Raw genomic sequence first — 6404 nt, forward strand, 5'->3', positions numbered from 1 at the left:
CCCTTAAATTCGATATGGTGGGAAGGTTATCGCTTTCCATCAAATTCTCCTGACTTTTCCTGTGAGAGCAACTGTGTCTGACTGATAGTGTGTGGCTATCAGACACAAGGAAAATTATCTAATTTATAGCCAGTATTGAGAAAGCTACCAGCAGTAGAATAAAATAGTTCTCCATATGGTACCGTAAACCTTCCAAAAACTATAGTTAAAGAAAACAACAATGCTCGTAGAGAAATTCTCCTTTTGTGTATCAAGTAAGGGGTTACAGCAACAGGGCTGGTAAAGACGCACAAGAAGGAACGATGTATTTGATTGTCTTATATGAATTTACAGCTTTTATGCACAGGATTACAAGTATTAGATGCATCTTTGTGCTAACAGGGCTCATGTTTTGAAGTACAAGAAAACTCTACAGTTACATTCTGTGGAGGCTTCCACAGTTTGCCAAATGGAAAAACATTTGGAGGTTTGGAAAAATCTTGCACATAAATTACTAAAGGCACGAAGCGCCTGAAAGATGGATGAAATCAGAAGCCAAGGAAAAGCAGTGTGTGTGCCAAGGAACAAAAAAAAACATGTAATGATTTCTTTTAATGACTCTCCTGCAAAATGGAGAGCAAGCTTCCAGGGCATGTCATATTCTCATAAAAGCAGCTTGCCTGGGTGATGAGAAATACCCTGTAAGTGGTCAGACCGAGACCCAATTTTTCATCCTTTCTGCACGTAGCTCTCCATTGATTATGTTAAGTGCTACCTACTGGTTAAAAACACAGCAAGCACATTGTCTCTGCCTGTGGCAAAGGGCAGCTACACACTTGCTAATTTCCTGATTTATGACACCCTATAGAAGGAATTGGAAGTGGGCACATGGCAGGGGGGCGGGGGGACACACACTGTTAAAACAGAAGGAGATCAGGAAGTTTGTGATAAAGAAAAGGCAGGCTCTAGTCTGACATGTAATCTCTCTTTCGGCTTGAAGTAAACCTGCTCCTTCAAGGCTATGCCATCAACAGGGCCTGGCTCAAGTTTCACCACTAAATCTGAGTCAACAATCTCTAATCTGGACACCAGGCTCAGGATCCAGGCTCAAGTTGCAGTTGGAAGCAGACAACAGGGACACAGGGAGAAGGGGACTGGGGGGGAGTGGGGAGAGGAGGAAAAAGACAATCTTTGTTTCTCATCTGATTGTCCGCACAAGGCTGAACCGAGGTCATGTGTCTTTTTTCTCTCTTTTTTTTTTTTTGTCATCTCCGAGATAAAACTTTGCACCTCTCTGGCCTTGAAATTGCCTTCCTGACACTTATATTACGTACAGATGATAAATGCCCGAGAATGGGGGACATAAGTTTGAGGAGCAGCTCAGATTTGGAGTTCTTTTCATCTTTCTGACATGTGATACCGTGACATAAGCTGCCTGCAGTGGGGTTGCTATGCAGATATACAGTTTCTGAAAAGTTACACCGGGAAAACTAAAACCTACCGATGGATTTAGCATTTCACAAAGAAGCAGGATAAAATGTGTGGTAGTTAGACTCAAAAGCTAAAAAAGGTGAATAAAACTTTCATGAAAACGATCTCCCCATTAAAAAAAAAAAAAGGATCAATAAGTATAAAGTATCTCCTTGCATTACTAGCCTTTGGGCTGCTGGCTTAATCCTGCTACTGTATATAATAAAGGAGACCCTGTGTGTTTAATGGCAAGGACAGAAAGAAGGGGGAAATACTTGGGTACTGTTCCCCCTAATTTCACCCTCTTCCCCCCTCTTTGTTGCTGCCTTGCCATGATTTTATTTTGAAAAATAAAGACTAGAATAAAAAATATGTTGTCTGAGGCTTCCAGCCAAAAATGTGCCAGCACTTTCCCTTCCCACCCCACCCCCCCAAACTCCTTAGGCCAAAAGCCTTAACAAAAGCTGTTTTCTGTTTGGAAGATCTCCGGGTCCTTCACTCTCTTTCCTAACCCCTAACACAGGAAATGATTTTATAATTCACATTATTAAGGAATTCAACTCACGCTCTGTCTTTCCCCCTTCTTCCTGCCCCGTTCCCTGCATGTTGACTTGACAATAAGCCTGTGGGCTGGCACCTGTCCCCTCTGACCCGTTTGTGTCAGCTCCTCTACCTACCCCTGCCTGTAAATCATCTCGCTGAACCTGTCTGGCGGGCAGGCAGCAGCCAGCTTTCCCCAACATCCAGCGATGCTTCAGCACCTGAGCGCCTGCTTAGGCTTATACTTAGAAAAGTACCTATACCTAAAAGCAGGCTGCTTCTGAGTCGTGTCCCTCCCCTCCAAACATTACATTTCACATAATGCCTGTCATGCCAAAGACCACACTAGCAATTGTGAGGCAATAAATCAATCTCCCTTGGCAAGAACTGAAAACCACATCTCCTGAGGTTACTCCAGAAGGAGAAGGTAGGTAATACGAAGACCCAGCATCACACAGCAAATGTGGGGCAGGCCGACTGGTGCAATCCCACCAGCCTGGCACGCTTCCCTGCTCTAAAGCTGACTGGGTGATGCCACCAGTGCTGTGGCCCCAGTGACCTCTTTGGCCACCCAACCTCCCTGCCTTGCTCTGCTGGGGACCCTGGCAGCATGGAGGACCACAGGGCTGCAACATGCTGAGATCGACCCTGAGAGCTGGCTGAGGGAAGGCTCCCTTTGCTTCAGAGGTGGGCTCTGTAATGGGCCAGTATTTACTGCAGCAACTCTGAAGCCATGTTGGAAATAGACATCCTTATTCCAGGAGACACTCTCAAAAGGTAAATCCAGGGCTGTGCTCTCTCTCTTCCTGGCCCTGTGGATGTTGTATTCATGTCTCTCCCATGGGAGTGAAGAGCACCTCTCCTGCCTTTCTTGGCATAGCTCAGGTGCCAGCAGGCAGGCTGGGAGAGATTATACCTCATCAGTCCTGGCCTGGGACGCAGGAAGGGATGAGAGCTTCTCTCAACAATTTGTTTCATTTGGGCTTATGTGGGCTCAGTTCCTTCAGCTGAAGAAGGGGAGTGAAGCTGAGTCTCCTGATGCCTCAGCAAGACTCCTAACCATGACGCTTTTCTGGAAAAGAAGGCAGTATTACTTCTTCCTCAAGCCTTTTTCTTTTACTAAAGAGATCCAGCAAGGTCCTTCAAAGAAAAAGTAGGCCTGCTGAGAGATGGGAATCACAACACAACTCTGTCCTCAGCTGTCTTACTGGCTAATAATAACAAACATCATTTCTAAGGAAAGGTCCCAGTCAGTGCACCTGGCTGCCCTGGGCTTGTATGTCCTTGGAAAACTACTTCACTAGAGTGGCGGGTGAAGTGGCTGGGACATTCACCTGCTCCAGTAGATAGGTGATGCTTTAGACAACAGGGAACATCTTTGAGAAAAGAGGCTGTCAGCAGCCTAAGTTACTCTTGTTTTGCCTCGTGGCTGGGTCAGTTCCTCACAGGGTCACACAAGTTCAAGTCCCAACAGGTCTTGACTGGCCAACACGACAGTCTGAGGAGCACCGCTGTGTGAAAGACCCCATCTCCCTTGGAGGTGCTGTAGCACTCTGCAGCCAGTGTCCATTGCACCTGTGAGGGGCCATGCTTCCACCATTGCTGGAAGAAAACATCCAGGAGCTGCTGTTCAGCTGTATTTTTTACAGTTTTGTGTGTTTTGTTGGTGCAGCCTACGCTTTGCGAAAAATATCCTCATGTTGCTTAAGGTAGCATTGTGTTTCCTTGCCCAGTACCATATAAATGACGACTAAAATGTGTACAAGCTTATGTAAGGCTATTCTACTCATTTCACCATATCTGAGCAGTTATGTTCAATATGAAGCAGGTTTAACTCAGTTCCTGACTCTCCTTCTCTCCCTCTGCTGCATGCATGTGTGTGGATACTGCACACACATGCCTGAGTACCTCCTTCCCTAACCCAAAGATCCCAAACATCAAGTCACCTTTGGGTAGGAGTGGAAGGCAAAGTAACTTCAGGGGCTATTTCTTTTCTGAGTTATACCTCTGTAAATCCAGACGAATTCCAGGGGAATCAACCTGTACCAGCACCAGCAGATGTGTTCTTAGTTCAAGCACAGAATGTTGTTATTAAACGATGCCTTTACATATTCCAGGCCTATTTTTAAAACAAAGGCAATGAAGTTAGGGCATCCAGTTCTATATATGGACACTCCAAATGGCACTGAAATGCCTCATGCATGTGTTTGGCTGAGTGTTGATTCGGGTGTCCAAATATGGACCTCAGAATGGGATATCTCACTTGGATAAGCATCCTCGCAAATTTGGCGCACAGCACTTATTTGAACAAAGCAAATTTATTTCTATCATTTAGCACAGAAAAAGCATGAAATGTTTTCATTTTGTGGGACCTTCTTGTTCACGGAGTTGGGCCACTCCAATACGGACATGTGCTGTAGTTCTGAAAAAACTGAAGCCCTCAAAATCATCTAAGACAACACAGGAGGAAATTAATGCAGAGTGTTTGCAGCACGCAGACCCCCTCTTATCACAAGGGCAAAATTCCCACTGCAGTGAGAATTCAGCGCCAGCAGAAGGACCTGTGCAGCTTGATCATAGTAAACTCCCCCTCTGCCCTGCCAGTGCGAAGGGACGCACGCAGGGCTGGCTGATTAGAGACCTGAGGCAAAGCTGACTCTATGTGCTCATGAAGACAGCCTCTGCATCTCAAAACTGTACATGTGCGAGAGCTGAAGTGATTGCCATTGCACGCAAGAACCTTCCTGTGTATCTCCCAATGCATCAGGCTTTTCTTTGTCTGGCTCCTTGATGGCGAGTTCTCCAGGAAAGAGCTTGGCTTGACTATTAGGTCTTAGTGCGTAATAAATAATGTCAGCAGCGAGCGAGCACTGTTCTGCAAGCCTTTGCTGGGTTCCCATTAATTGCAAAGGACCTTCTTACATCCTTTGTGTAATCCCATTCATTTTGTTGGCATTGTACAAGGGATGGATTTGGCCTCAAAATTAAAGCAGGTTTCTTTTGCATAATGTATTGTACCATTTGGTCTACATTTTGCTGAAGGTTTATGTGTACTTGGATATTTCTCCCCAGATATGCAGCTGGAGATATTTTTAAAATAGCAAACAATGAACTGATTCAACTGTCCAAAGCAGTTGTGCCGATTGTGAATTCTGGGGTAAGCTGTTAAGAAACTGTAAGGTGGGCAAATTTTCAGGAAAGCTTAGGTAAGTTTGTGAGCATTGGAAATGCGTGAAGGCAGCTCCAGCCTAGATCGCTTTCTCTACCTCTGCTGTCCTGATGATTTTTGACAAGCTGATTCCATTTCTGGAAAAAGCAGTTCATGAGAGAGAAAGATTTCTCTAAAGAGTCTGTTGTTTTTCAGAAGAGTGAAAATGTGTGCTAACAATTCTGGACCATTGACAAAAGCAAAATCAATACACACGGCCTTCATTTTACAGCCAAGTTCAAATGAATAAATAGAGATGCAGCAAGCTGTTTACTAGGGAGACAAGCTTTGCTCTATATGCCCTTCCAAGCAGGCACACTTAATGCTGTTGTCTGCCTTACATGGCTGGTTAATGGAATCAGTCAAATAGTTACAGAGCTCACCGGACATTTCAAACCCCTCCATCATCAGTGCTGGCCAAGAGCTGGGAAGTAAGAGCTATTGTGCAAGATAGCTCAAGACCTGCAAATCTGTTGCTGTTGCAGAGTTTTGGGGGCACTTGGGAGGATTTTGGTACTTTGAAGAGCCTAGGCTTGATTTCAAGGGGAGTTAATGCATAGAAAACCCCCATCCTTACAAAAGGCAGGCAGAACACGCCCCGTACACAGCCCCAAATGCAGCATGAGCTAACAGTGCGTGCACAGATCCCCATGAAATGAATGAAGCTGCAGCCAGTGCATCCATCCAGGGCTCTTCTCTAAGACAGGACCTAAATCTGCCCTGTGCTAACTGTGGGGCTTCCCCAACTCCCCATGTCTTAAACACTGCAGAAACTGAGAAGTGTGAAAACAGAAGGGATGTAGATACAGCCTTCAAGAACACTTACACACACATATTTTTCTGAGCCTTCAGGCTGAGTTTTGTTTGGTCTGTAACCAGGCAGGTAGAGGAATGAATAACCACATGCACAAAAAAGATCAAAAAAAATATAAAATAAAACAACAGCACATTTAAGTGCATTTTTTTTTCTTGGAGATTTATTTTGTTTTAATAAATCTGACACCAGTCAGGGAGAGAGAAAAGCGTTGAAAGCCCAAAAGAAAAGCAGAGCACACTGAGGGTGCTTCAGATTCTTGCTCTCTTGAAGATGTTTCATTGTTTGACCTCTCTCCCTAGACTCAGGAGTTGCTGGATTCCCCCTCCCCCCCCCCCCCTTTCTTTTTTTTTTTTTTTTTTTTTTTTTTTTTTTTTTTTTTTTTTTTTTTTT

The sequence above is a fragment of the Nestor notabilis genome, unplaced genomic scaffold (assembly GCF_000696875.1).
Source record: "Nestor notabilis isolate BGI_N333 unplaced genomic scaffold, ASM69687v1 scaffold28590, whole genome shotgun sequence".
NCBI lineage: Eukaryota > Metazoa > Chordata > Aves > Psittaciformes > Psittacidae > Nestor > Nestor notabilis.